Genomic DNA, 16116 nt, shown 5'->3' on the forward strand with positions numbered 1-16116 from the left:
AAATAAAGATTGCGTACATAAAGAAACATGTGTATAAAGAGAGAAAAGAAATAACACATGTAGAGTTAGGTAAAGAAAACATATATCATCATCATATATATATATATAAAGTATAATGTATGTAGTAAGATGGTCACAAGACTAGTGAACAAGAAGTTAAAAGAAGCTCCTATAACAATAAAAGAGGTAAACACTCCCCCTAACAAGATGAAATACAACTCCTCCTTACGAAGACATATATTTCTTCCCCTAGCATGTAGAATCTTAAAAAGAAACCACATTTTATCCCCCTCTTTGTCATGATTGACAAATGGTACAAGAAACTATAAAGCTTCACTCGAGAAACATAAAGATGATCAAGGGAGCACAAGGAATCCATATAAATGTATGAATGTAATGAAACAAGATGCAATGGATGACAAGATAATAGAAAGATGCAAAACATGTGAAAAACAATGCATGCAAGAGGGTGTCAACAGATCAAGAATTTGTCGAGATGTTATTAAGTTGGCAAAGAGCACATAAAATTACCCAGATGTTATTTGTCGAGATGTTATTGTGTCGAGAATATATTGAGAAGCTACCCAGAAATCTCGATGCATCAAGAATCTGTCGAGAATGTATCGAGCAAATAGAGAGCACAAAAATGTGGCTCGATGGATCGACTTAACTGCCGAGAAACTATCGAGGTCAAACCCAGAAATCTCGATGGATCGAGAAGCTATTGAGGATTCTGTCAAGTCCTAAAGAAGAAAGCTCAATAGAAAGGAATTTGTTGAGGATGTGTCAAGAAGCTATCAAGCTTGAAGAAAGAAGGTTTTTCAAGAAGGAAAAACACATAGAGATGAATGCAACAAAAAAGTTACTCAAACAAACATCCAAGCCATATATTAAGCTCTCAAAACATATCTCAACATAGAAGCAAAGCATTCATAGATCCAAAAACACACACTCACACACACACACTAAACAAGTCTAACCAATTTTATATTTCAAAAATAAGTCAAGACAGTTTAGCAAGCATTTATCAATACATGTATTCCTTGTGATGGCCAAATTATATTGTACCTGGACATGTATCAAGAGTAGCGAAGAATTTGCATGTTGTGTGTGAAACAAAGCAAGAGTGCATAAGTGTCTCATATTATGAAGATTTGGGACATGAGAAAATCAAATACACTCACACAATCATAATTGTTTGATGGGGACTATCACCTTCAAGGTACATCCTATAACTCCCACATCTTTTAGAAACACGCTTACAACCATATTATAAGCATTTTGATCTTTTTGCTTTTATTTTCTTTGCATATTTTTCTTTTGAGAATAGTATCCATGGGAATATAAGAGATAGAAGAAATACCCATTTATGTAAGCTAAAACATCTCAATTTTGTTGTGCCTAAGCACACAGATGTTATTCATGATTGGCGGGTTTTAGTGGTGAGATGATTATTTATGCCTTTCTCTTAGGATTTTCTAGTCATTTCAGTCAAAAAGAGTGATATGAATATGAGACATAAGAGACAATCTTAATCGTACTTATAACAAACACGAGCCACAAAGCTCACTTACTTAATTGTGCATTGAGATGCTCATCTAAGCTATAAGAGATGTAAAGTTTAGAAAATTTTGTTTCAACGGCCATCCAAGGTACACAAGTACCAATATACACAAACACACTGTTTTTGTATTTTTCTAATTTTTTTTCAATTTTTTTATAAAAATTTTGAAATGAATAAAACAAAAATTGAAAAACAAAAACAAGGAAACATCTATAAAGCATAAAAACTAGATACAAATGCATGAAGCATGATTCCAAAAGCACGAGAAAACAAGCAAAAGAGAGTCTACTCCAGATAGAAAGAATTAAAGTAGAGGACAAACAGAAAGACAATTAAATCCTAAGCTCTTTTATCACCCACACAGCACGAGTCTTTGGCCGTGAAGATGAAAAGGCACGTGTCCTAGTATGACTACTAAGTGACATAGAGGAAATAGAATTTCCCTGAAATTGAGTTAGAAAGCTCAAAACTTTTAATAACTCACCAAGAATAGGTACAGAGCCTTTAGACAAAGGATAAGACCTATTTGCCACTCGCTTATGAGGAAACAACTTGAAACAATTAGGACGAGTGTGACCGGAAACACCACAATGGTGACAAATATGAGTAGTTTTAGAGCTACTCGGCTTCCTAGAAGAAGGTCTAACCTTAGAGGTTGACAGAGACCTTAACTTAGGACAATTGGGCCTAGTATGACCAACAATATGACAAAGATCAGAAGTGGGGACAAATTCAAATTTTTCTTACATCCTAGGAGGAGTTTAGACATAGGTTTAGAAATTTCAGCGTTAACATCAGAATTTTTACCTTTGTCTAGCCTAGAAAAAAATAGCCTTCAACTCTTCATTATTCCTTTTAAATGGAGGAATATAAACACATTTTTCCTTTGAGTTAGGCTCAACAAGAAGTTTGGCAATAGTTAATTTTTCAACTTTAGTTTTAGATTCAACTAGTTTCTCTTCCAAACTTTTAATTTTGTCCTCTTGAGATGAAATTTGATTTTTAAGTTTGACCTTTTTAAAATTAGCTTTTAATTTTGTAGGCATCTTGAATATAAAGTTTGCAATAGGCATCTTGAATATCATCATCATCATTCAACACAAGATCATGTAAATCAACACAATCAAGAGTTTCGATGACAACAGGGGTCAAGGATCACACTTAGGAAATTAATCCAATCAGAGTGTCTCCGCTCTGATACCACTTGTTTGGAAATTTAGACCCCGGTTGATAGAATTAACAAGTTTTAAACCCAAGTTGTTAATTAGATTTATTATGAATAAACTTTGTTAAAACAAACAAACATCAATATCATGCACAGAGAAAAAGTAAATAAGACAAAATATGATAACCCAGTAAAATCAACGAAACAAACTAGTTTCACAAAAAAAAAACCTAGGAGGAAACCTTCCCGAAAAACAATTCACTATAGTAAAGAAAAGTTTTAGATCTAGTACAAAACCTTTGTCCCTGAACTCTACAATCCCCGCAGATAAACTTACAACAGAAACATTCTGCCGCTTCAGAACTTCTAAACTCTCTAGCATATGAACGCCACCAATGATGCACAGATCTTAGCATGTGACTAACTCCCTTGCATGAATCCCAATACGTTACTAACTCCAGCAACTTGAAGAAGATGTTGTTGGCTACAAAGTTCTTCACTTCAAAAACAATGAAGATCAAGAAGCACTTGGTTACAAAACCCTAAGGTGTAGAGACGCAGTAACTTCTTGCAAAGAGAATAAGGCACTAGGTCACTTCTGCATATGTTCTCCATGTATAACAGCCTTTAAAATAAACTTTATGTATGTTTAAGGTTGTGAGAAAAGAAACCCTATACAAATATACAAGCATGGCCAAAAATCAGATCTAGAAATTCTGATTTCGTAAGTCTCGACAGAAACAACTTGTGTCAAGTTTCGAATTTAAATCTCGATAGAAGTCTGTTCTGTCAAGATTGCTGTCAAGCATTAATGAATAGCTTTTCTTTACTTGATTCTTGGTCCAATTTTCATGACTTTAATACTTGACTTAAACAACATGTTTCTTGAAGTACTAAACCCATCATATATCTAACCAAATACAAGTAAAGTGCATTTTGTCAAAGAATTAGCCAATTACATAAAATATGTCCCTAACAAATATTTTATATTTTTATTTTATCACATAGATCTCCCCAACTGCCCTATATGCATTATTTTTCTAGTTAAGGAATTCACCTCTACTTCTTAAAGTATTCCAATGACTTCATTACTTTGATAGATTTTTTGTAAAATTAAAATAGAATTATGTTGTGTCCACAATTCGATACTTCCAAAAATAAAAATACTATTTTTTTATGGGGGGGGGGGGGGGAAACAAACTTCCTAATAAAGAGTGAATCATCAATAAAACACATTAAGAAAATAAGGGTATATTGATAATTCTAAAAAATTTAAATTTATATCCATAAAATTAGGACATATTTTATTCATACTATAACTATTTGTGCTTATGATTTTAAAATTTTGTATTATGATTTAAGTATAAAAAATGTGGGTTCCATTTAGCTCAACTGATAAAATTTCATGTAGTCAAATAAGATATCTGAGATTCCATTTCCACCAACACCATAAGACAATTGGGGTCTTGGTCAAATGATAAAGAACAATTATTAGGAGTGGATGCCATAAAACTAGGACACATATTATATGCATACTATAACTATTTGTTCATACAATTTTAAAATGTTGTATTATGTATTATGAAAGAAAAAGTGGGTTGCAGTTAGCTCAATTAGTAAAATCTTTTATAATCGACTAAGAAATCTAGGGTTAGGAGCAAACGCCTAAAATTAGGACATGTTTTTTATTCACACTATAACTAGTTGTTCTTACAATTTAAAAATGTTGTATTATGTATTAAAAAAAAAAAAGTTAACTCAACTAGTTAAATCTCATGTAGTTGAATAAGAAAAATGGAGTTCAATCTCCACCTACACCAAAAAACCAATTGGTGTCTTGGATTGATGATATAGGACAATTATCAAGAGCAAACGTCGTACGTTGAAATTATATCTAAAAAAATGTATTGAGAAAAAAAATTATCTAAACACACTCATAATGCATTGGAAAAGACAAGTAATCACTACCATTAGATTTGCTTCCAAAAGATTTTAGATTTAATGCCGGATATTTTGGGATTTATATTTTTGTATTTTTATAAAATTTGGTTTCCTTAAAAACTATATCATCATCCTATGTATAACTCATTGGAAAAGGCATAACCACTATCATTAGAGTCACTTCCAAAAGATTTCAGATTCTATGTTGGAATTATAGGATATATGTTTTTTAAATGTTGTATTATGTATTAAAAAAAATTAACTCAACTAATGAAATCTCATATTGTTGAATAAGAGAAATGAAGTTTAATTCCCGCTTATACCAAAAAACCAATTAGTGTCTTGGATTGATGATATAAGACAATTATCAGAGCACAAAAACTATATCTAAAAAAAATGTATTGAGAAAAAAAAAATCTAAACACACACACATAATGCATTGGAAAAGACGAGTAATCACTACCATTAATTTTGCTTCCAAAAGATTTTAGATATTCTATCGGATATTTTAGGATTTATATTTTTGTATTTTTATAAAATTTGGTTTTCTTAAAAACTATATCATTATTCAATATATAACGCATTCGAAAAGGCAGAAACACTATCATAAGATTCGCTTCCAAAAGATTTCAGATTCTATGTTGGATATATATATATATATATGTGTGTGTGTGTGTGCCTTAGTAACAATGTATTAAAAAAAATTTCTCTAAACACACATGCTTAACGCATGCGTACAGGCAAGTAATCTACCCATTAGATTTGCTTCTAAAAGATTTTAGATTCTATGCCGGATATTCTAGGATTTATATTTTGTTTTTGTCTTTATAAAATTTGAATTCCTTCAAAAGCTAGAAAAACTAGTCGCTAACCCGTACGATGCACTGAAAATCTATTGTGTATAAAGATGTAAATAATTTTGTCTCTTCATCTTTGATTGTACATTAAGATTTCAATCTCAAAGTTTCCTATCCTTGATATGAAAAATTAAATTATGTTATGAAAAATAGAAATCAAACTTAGATTAAAATTAAAATTAGGCTTCCACAATATCAATTATCCATTAAATATATGATACAAAAATTTAAAGAACTAATAATCAATATTTCAGATAAATTGAAAAACAACTTTAAATTAATCTTTGTATCTTCTTCCTTGTTGCTTCGTAGAAGACACTGAACAACTCCTTTTGTTTTCCTTTATTACAGATGTTAGTGTGAGTTGTACATTGCTTTCAGCATCAACTTTTTGAAACTTTGTAAAATCACCACCTTGTTTACTTTATAAGTTGCTGTTACAATATATAGAAGTTAAATATCAAATTTGTACATAAAACCAAGTTTGAGATAACCAAGAAACTTAAATATGCAATCACATTCCAATTTCAAATTCTTTCTAGAAACATATTACCAATAAATATACAAAAAATGACAGTTCTCATCTTGCAATAGTGCTAAGAGTCTACATAGATAAATATCCATAGTTCCAAATAACCTAGATAACAAAATGCCAAATCCTTATCTACAAAACAATAAGAATCCAATTTCCAACCAACGTTTAAGAAACATTAATAACATTAATAGAAGAGATATAGTGCAGTGCAAAAAGTTTGAAACAGTGCAGTGTAGTGCAAATTTTGGTTGTAAAAAAGTACAGATTTTAAATGCAAAACGCAAATTTATGCAGGAAAATAGTGCAAAACAAATCTTATTCGATGAGAAATTTAAACAAACACAGGAAAAAAAAAACAAAGATAACCAACACAACACAAGTCCTCAAGTAAAACCTAAAACCTCTTGGCGGGAGATGTCTAACAAAATGGAACAACCTCAACATGCATAAAAAATTTAACACCTAAAATAACAAAGCAACCATCAGTCAACTCAAATAAGCCTTAATCATAATTGCAGTATGAATTCATAGATGTAAAGATTACATAAAAAAAGGCAAATTCCTCAAACATAATGAGGTTCTACTGGATTTTTTGGTCATAATTTTTTTTATTATTAGTAAGGTTTTGACCCAAGGGGAAGGGGAGATTCAAACTTCTAACCTCACTTCAAGAGGGTTCCCATCAGACTGTGGTATCCTTTGGGATTTACTCATTATCAAAGATCTAATTATAAACTCATCAAATAATTACTTACCTGAAGGTGTTTACAATCACTACAATTATCTCAAACAATCAAAATCTGCATGAGAACAAAAGCATTAAAATTTTAAAACTGGGCTTTTATGTTAAATTATAAAAAGTAGATTACAATTCTTAAATAGCCACAATTTTCAAAAACTCAAATATTGTCAAAAGCATAAATAGATAACAAACCAAATCCAATTTATCAAATTGTTTGAAGCTATAGGCGATATGAATGCAGCCCTGTAATCAATAAGTTTTTGGTAAGAATCAATTCATGGACAGCAAATATTTCATCATTTGATGGGAGACTTCAACTAATCCAAACTTCCCGTAAATGTTGTATTTCTTTTTGGTGTTCATGTTTATTGGACCAGCATTTTTGTTCTCCTGCACAGAAAATCAAGCCGATTGAGAGCTAGTTCAATACGTTTCTATGAAAATGTACTAATTCCTCTACTTCAGGTGTTAAGTTTTTTTTTTTTGGGGGGGGGGGGGGGGTGTCTAATTAGTTTAATCAATAATTTTACCAAGGTACATAAAAACAAATGATCCCCATCAGCCTTTACTAGGTGCTAGCCAATCATTATTTCTCTCATAAACCATGATAAGACTGCACAACAACAACAATGCATATGTAGTAATATAGACATTAAAAATGCCTTTAATCTAAGTATTATACCGATGTCAAGATGGCCTACAATTACATATACCAGCTATGAAGCACGGGTGCGTTTCGGGATTCGGGTGCGGGTGCGGGACTCGGCAATTTTTGAAAAAGTAGGGTGCGGGTGCGGCGGGGTGCGGCGATTAAAAAATTATTAAAAATATTTTTATTTATATTTTTAATATATTGCTAAACATAATTTTTTTACATTATATAAATATATACCAAATTTAAGAATAATAGGATATGGAAGTGGAAGATTGCTCAAATTTAAGATTGACCAAATTTAAGATTGCAAGTTGAAGAAACACTTCCCGCCAATCCAAGTCCAACAACATGCTCCAGAGACATTCAACAGCACCTATTCTCTCTACTACACCTTTTTTTTTTTTTGAATTTCGGCCGGTACCGGCCGATTTCGGCCGGTATTGGCATATTTCGGCCGGTATCGGTTTGAGCCCGATATGGACCGATTCGGGCCGAATCGGCGCGCGTCGCCCGATTTCGCGCGCGTCGGCCTGAATCGGCGCCGTATCGGCGCGAATCATGCCGAAAAAATGGTTTTTTTAATGCCCGACGCGGCACGGACACGCAGGCAGCGGCATCGCCTGCGCGTCCCCGCGTCGGACGCGGGTGCGGTGGCCCAAACGCCGCACCCGTGCTTCCCAGTATACCAGATAAAGGTTTTTTAGAGATGCTAACCTTGAGATCAACATTGATAACATATATTGAAAGAGACAAATATATTGAGGAATGCAACATCAATCTAAATGTAGAAAGAAGCATTATCAATAGCAGTACCTTCGTCCACCAATTCCTTGCAATAGAAGTCCCATCTTCTAAACTTTGGTTGCTTCAAGGGGATTTTTTTTTGAAATAGACCAGCTTGAGAGTTGTTGATAGCTATAATCAAACACATTGTAGGCAATCCATTAATAAACAATCAACACTCTTAGACAACTACCAAAGGCTTTCTGTGGATATTTTAATTTAACACTGTGGGCTTTTGGGGCTTAAGTTTGAGATAACATTGTAGGCTTTCTCTAATACTCACACTATCTATTTCCCTATCTATTTTTTTTTTCCTGGAACCTAAGCCACTGCGTTGGCTTGGATCATTCCCATGTTATACTTTTCATACTTTCTTTTTGATAGTAATACAATTTCTGCCTTTTCAATCAAATAATCGAAACTGAATTTAACTCCCAACTATTAAAACAAATTAAAATAAAGAATCACTTAAATAGCAAGTTCCATTCAATTACACACCATATGAATTTATTTCTATTTTTTTAAAGAGAATCCGCATTGGTTCTTCCATTGACATTATTTAGAAACACCCTACCCTATGGTGAAGTTTGAGACTTCCCCTAAAGTATTTCAAATTATTACCAAAAAGGCCATTCTAAGCAGTAGGAAGTAAACATAAGTAAACAAACCAAAATTGATGGCCTTTTTGTAAAAGAAGCAAGATGCAAACTAACACCAAAGTTGACATTCAAAAAGAGTTCCTTTTGCCCGGTTATAAGCAGAGAAATCATCGCATAATTAGTCTTCACCCTTCGCCCAATTACAAAAAAAAAAAAAATCAATTTTGTGTTACATAATTTTTCTTAGAAGATGAAGCAAATTATTACAACATTTATCAAAGTAGTCCTGACAGCATTAAAAATAATAGTAAAGAATTGGACAAGGTAAAGTGTAGCATCTCAAAGTGATATTACAATGAAACAGAAGAAACAATTACCACAAGGCATGATGAAAGCTCCAACAACGTGAGATCCAATTGGGTATCTGAAGAGTCAAGAAGGTGTAATAAATAATCCATGTTGCAATAGAGTCAAGCTTTTTTGCATTGTTTTGTACCTCCTGAAGCAGGGATATCAAGGGTGTTATTGGATGAGCGGATAACAAACCAAACAATAGATTAGTAAATTTGTGCATAGAGGCGCTCTATTATCCATGACTTGTTGAATTCTACAATGCTAGCACCACTAATCTTTTCTTTTTTTTTTTATAATCATTAAAGAAGTATTCTTCAAACCATAGAAGTATATAAAACATTGAAACCATCAATTGAAATTTTGAAACTAAAGCAAAAAAAATTAAAAAAGAAAAAAAAAAAAACAAACAAACAATGCTTTCAATAAAAAATTGCAATAATAAGATGAAAAAACTACTTGATGAGGGAACATTGTTGCCACCACCACCATCAAATTATGCAATCCTCTCCAACTATCTTCTGGGTTTGTGCATTTATCTTACAAATCCTCTAACTTCCTTTTACGTTCTAATGATTGATTGATGTGCGCCTAATCATACCCAACATTTAAAATGGAAATTTGACTTTATGTTTCTACCATATTAAAATCTACTTACAAACCACACTAAGATAATTCCTTTCTAATCAAGGATTTCATGAACAATTTGCAATTATGATTGAAGATAAAATGACTAAACAACATCAAGATATAATACATACTGATATATACAAATAACAAAGAAACTGAAATTTAGCTCCACAAATAGAACCAAATTTGGTTACCAAATAGAGAAGTAGATGTGCAGGACCAAAGTAACTAAAATACAGAAGTAGGTGACCTCCCCATTGATCACAACCCAGTGACTAATTCCAGGTCCACAATCTACACATTTTTTTCCCATGATTAAATATAGGCTTTCCCAAAAATGAAAACCCAGATAGTAATTTAAACTTTCTCAAACTCATAAATTGATAAAAACCACCCACGTCATCACTTCAAACACATCCACATTCAATGACACCAAAACCAATTGTCAACAAAGCTCATAATTAGAAACAAAACCTTGCTAGCATAGGATTTAGACTTTCACAGATTTCCCCATCCGATTATCTTCATTCTTTTTTTCCATTGAAGTACTATCTGACTCTATTCCTAAACTGAATCAACCTATTGACTCTTTTTTTCCCCATTCAATACATATGAAGCAATTTTCAATTATTTGACATAAACTTTCTAAAGTCGGGTCCCTTTTTCAGTTTGGCTCAGGAATTTCGTCGAACACTTTAAGGGTGAAGGGTTGGGATTCTGTTCTCTTCAACCACACCCTCAAGTGGGGTTGTTCTGCCTCCGGGTGTTGGGGCTTCTCTGATTTCAATCAAAATACAGCCATGTATAAATCCAAGACGCAGTTTTGATTGAAATCAGAGAATATTTGCTTATACATGTTTTCAGAGGCAGTTTAGCTCCACTACTGCCTCCAAACCCATCAATCTATGATAATCATTCAAAAGGAACACTCCCAAACGTAACCCTAAATCATACTTAACAGCCAAAAACAATAGAACAAAATCCAAGACGCAGTTTTGATTGAAATCAGAGAATATCTGCTTATACATGTTTTCAGAGGCAGTTTAGCTCCACTACCGCCTCCAAACCCATCAATCTATGATAATCATTCAAAAGGAACACTCCCAAACGTAACCCTAAATCATACTTAACAGCCAAAAACAATAGAACAAAATTAAAAACTTACCGGTAATGTTTTCACAGAAGTGACGGTGGTTGTGTGAGATTTTGCATCATTCAGTAGGCTGCCTTTCTGTGGTGGCGGCGATCCGTAGTGGCGGAAATCTGTGGCGGCAGCGGTGGCGGCGGCGAGGGGGGAGAATCTGAGTTGGGTTTGATTTTGGAGGAAGGAAAGTGTGAGTTTTAGGTTTAGTGTGTAAACAGACGTGGAAAAATATGGGGCAAGCAGAGCTTCTATGTAAAAACTATTCCATTATCATTAATATAACGCATGTAAAAAGGCAAGTAATGACTACCATTAGATTTGCTTCCAAAAGATTTCATATTTTATGCCGGATATTCCAGGATTTATACTATTTTATGTCTTATAATATTTCGTTCCCATAAAAACTATACCATCATCCTATATATATTATACAAAATCTATTTGATTTTTTTTTTTGGTAAACAAATCTATTTGATTTTATGCATTTGAAGGGGCTTCAACTACCAAGCCTTGGAATTGTATGATTATAGTCTCAACGATTTTTGAGAAAATAAACACAGTTATAGTTAGTAGAGGAAGAGGACAAAGTGTAGGAGGCCTAGGAGCAAAAGCTTCAAAAGGCAGAGAACAACAAAAAGAAAATACCAAAAATGGTGGCAATGCTTGTTTATTTGATCGAATTAGTGAATCACCAGAATTCTTTGAAGTTGAGGAATATCTAAACTTTCCAAGTTTTTTTATTTTATTTTATTTTATTGTGTTGACACACACACCCATTGGGTTTTGAACTTTATAACCTCACCCTCAACCCAAAGTTGTGAAAAGAAGAAGTACAATGTGAGTCAAGGCTCATCAGCAATTTCAAGCCATTTATATAAAAACTAGCCTCATGCCCTACAAGCATGTTTAGAAGCTTTTTTTCAAGGTCAAAATTTCTCATTCATCCCGATGGAAGATTTATGTATTTGTCCAGTGAAGTTTATATGCTTAGCAATCATAGAAAAAGTTGCGAGTGACATGAGACCTTAAACTAGGGCTTTGTTTGATTGGGGATGAAAAAGTGGGAGATAGAAAATATTTCATTTTCTCTCATGTGTGTTTGATTAGGAGGATAGAATATTGGGAGACAAAAAACTTTTTTGTTTGGTTAAAAGAAAATATGAAAGGATAGCAAATATAGTTTTTATAAATTTACTCACATTCCTCTATTATATACATTTTTTTTTTCAATAGTTTAGGGGTCCTCTTAAATTTGAGTTAAAGAAGAGGAAAAAGAGAGGGGTAGATGGATGGTTTCCCATCAAATCCGTTATCGTCCCCCAATTTCTCACCAATTTGTTTGGAGGGGAGGAGGATGTGGGTGAGGGTACTAGTGGGACCAAGAAGAAAACTTTTTGACCCCACCAATATCTGCTCCCTCGCCCAACCAAGCAACCTCCCCATCCAAATTTTGACATTAATAAATATATATATATATATATATATAACATGCATTACGCTCGTGCACTAAAACTTACAGTTATTAAAGAAAACCAATTGACATAAGCATTTAGTGAGTTTATAATTACAAGGAGTGATTGGTTTGTGCTTGTGGAGTACAAACTGTGCAATTCCCTCCTCCTTTCTTATGAATGTTAGATTCTTCTAATCAAATTCATAATAAGACTAATCAATCATGTGAGAGGAGGAAGTATCAAATTGTTGTATCCTAGGATAGGGATGTACTAGTTAATTTTCCACACATATGTGAGTAAAATAATGCCCTAAAAATGCTATTATATAAGTCACCTCACCATAACATAGTAATAAAAATTGTGGTAAATAAAGAACAATAAAATCTCTCTCTCTCTCTCTCTCTCTCTCTCTCTCTCAATGTGCTGTAATTTGTAAAAATTATGATGTACATGACCGAAATTTGGATAAATCCATCCATTTGATAATATATATATATATATGATTACTGTGTTCATGGTCTATATAATAATATAAATCAATGTGGATATGTTCTATGCATTCTTGTATTGCCTTTTGAAACACCAAATTTAAGATTTAATTTGTATATGAATAACAGAATGTTCAATTTGTATATATATATATGAATAACTGAATTTTCAATTGTATCTATAATGGACTCTTCAATTTTCAGGTTTGGTTGCAAATTACTGTAATCTAATTTCAAATGAGATTGTTGATGGGAAAATGCATGTATGCAGCGGAAAATAAACGGATATACTTCATTCGTAATGGTTAACATGCACTATGTAAGTTTCAGAATTCTAGAACAAGATAGTGTACCTTGGAGCGGTGAATTTCAAAACCAAAGATCAAAATCACTTGGGAACACTTTCAATCTTCACTCCAATTCCACTAACGCTCAAGATGTGTAGTCTCTCAGTCAGTTCCAAAAGGATAATGTCAAAGTGTTTAACACTTACTACACACATTTTCACAATAGTGCTCTTACAAAACTCTACAGAAAATTTTGTATGTTTCTCCCTTTGTATCTAACTGATTATCTAATTGGGATGGTCTTTTGGGCCTTTCCAATTGGGCTTAAGTGTGTGGCTCGGAGTGAGACCAAAAGGGACCAATTAGACACTAGTTCCAATGGGCCTTGGGCTTTTCTGTCAACTCTAGACAAGTCCAAAATTATCATTAACTATATTTAATACCACTATATAAATATAGTTGCACTCTAGGCCTTATTTATAAATTATATCTCAAGACTTTATTGTACATGCAACCTCTTCATAAAATACTCGTAGTAACACAAAGTCATGAATGTAGACTGCCACTTTGTAAATTACTACATCTTATCCTTGAGTACTCGGTTTAATCCTTTAAATTATTCATCATGTATTTATGAAATCCAGTTTCATAAATATATACTCTAGCAACAATTTACTAAAGTAGTTAGGCCTAACATTCTGAATAATAAACTCATTAAACTTATCTCAAGGGAATATTTTGTATCTCTGTTAAGAGACTATGAATTCTATCTTGAGAATATACGTTCCATCAACATTAAATGTGGTTGCCCAACATATTGAGGTTTTGACCGTAACTCTAGATCTCACTCCTGATATATCAAAACAACCTACATCTCATGATCAAGTCCATTATTCTCTTAGGATTAAGAGTTCATGTAAATACAAGTCGTGAGTTTATTGTTCATTTGACAGTCGTTAAGAGAATAATAAATCTCACACCGGTCCAGTTCAATATGTTTTAACTCTTAAAACATATCAACATATCAATTAGAAATCTCCATTTCCATGATCAAGACAAATCATCTTAGTTGATATGTTATAGTCTTCGCAGATGAAATGCCCAATTTCATCACCGACTATGAACTACAATTCTGAGTTTACAAAGAACTTATGATTTATATCTTTTGTGACTTTTCACATAAATCACATACTATGCATCTCATGGACTATATGATAATGTCCCAATATTCATGTTACCTTTATTTTTAGATAATAACAAAACAACTTTATTAAACACAACATTAAGTCATACATAATGTTATAAATAATAACATACATAGCATCATACAATAGGATTTAAGGGCACTAATCCTAACAATTGTCATTGAAGCACCAAATTTAAGGTTCTTCAAATATTCTGGGACAAATGTTCTTTTTGAGTTTGAAATGTACTAAAGCTAGAAGAAGCAAATCTTGGATTTTGGATTGAGTTAGAACATTGTGAAGCTATAGGATATCATTTCTATAAACTCCTTCAACGACTTTATCCCATCAAGGTTTTGATTGTATGCAGTTATATAATTCAAGTTTCATCTCTTGACATATTTGCTTCGGGAGTGTCTACTAAGCTAACAAATCTACCCATCATAAAGAATAAAAAATGAAAAAAAAATCTACACTAAGCAAAAGCTTGAAACACTTATGAGTGTAGGAAATTGGACTCCTTGAGTGTAGGAGAGTCCAGTTAGTGAAATCGAGAAAGGCGAACCACTTGAGGAGCCCGAGAGCAGACAGTCCTCGGGAGACCGTAGACAAATCACCAAGGCCATAGGGGTGAAGGCTAAGAAAGGAAGTAGTGACGTGCAAGTAACGAAAGGATGAGGCTTCTAGATAAAACATACATTACCTCCATATTTAATGCATTGTACCAACTCAGCCTACCACATTAATGACAAAATGACCCCTAAACAGTGTCTCACAGCTTCCAACCTATTCTACCACCACTAGTAAGGCAATGATGAGACAAATATTTAAGGAGGAATTAATGGTCCTCCAAGTGGAAGGCTAGGATGGACTACATATGGGAAGGAAAATCATCCTGGAAGGGGGATCAGAAAAAGTGGAGGGAGAGAGAGAGGAAAATAAGGAAATAGGGAGAGAAAGTGATCATTAAAATTAAAACTAGTTTTAATAGGAAGAATTTAAGATTAAAATTTTAATATTAAATGTATTATAAAATAAGGTGGTGAAATAGACTAAACACATTTTTAAAATGTGTTGACACCGCGATGGTTAGTGCCAGAAAAATCTTTGCATTTTTCAATTATGTACACGTGGATAGGAAGTTTCCACGTTTCGATAGATAAACACGAGACATCATAATTATATCCCACCAACTGCCCTGTATTCAAAAGAATCTTGACTCACGTATCCTTTATGTCAGCTTTATTTATACAAATCCCAGCAAAGCCATGATGTCATCCTTGGCTATAAAATATAAATATATATATATATATTTGATCACGTGCTCACGCGCGTGAGGGTCTTTTATTTTTTAAGTAAGGGTTAATTTAGAGTATTTATTATAATTTGGGACTATTACATTTTTCAATAACAAAAAAAATCTAGAGGCGTGATGAGTATTACATTTTTCAATCACAAAAAAACTTAAGGGTGTGATGAAAAATTATTTCACCACACATAATACTCATCACATCCCTAAGTTTTTTTTTTTTTTTTTTGGTTATTAGAAATATAATAATACCAAATTATAATAAATGCTCTAAATTAACCCTTACCCAAAAAATAGAAAAGCCTCGGAGCATGCACGTGAGCGTGTGCTCAGAGGCTAGTCTAATTATAAATTATATTCTCAAAATAAAAATTATATATATAATAAAAAACATAGTTTTTTTTTTTTTTTTGCGGCTAGTATATTTA

The sequence above is a fragment of the Castanea sativa genome, chromosome 11, assembly GCF_040712315.1.
Source record: "Castanea sativa cultivar Marrone di Chiusa Pesio chromosome 11, ASM4071231v1".
NCBI lineage: Eukaryota > Viridiplantae > Streptophyta > Magnoliopsida > Fagales > Fagaceae > Castanea > Castanea sativa.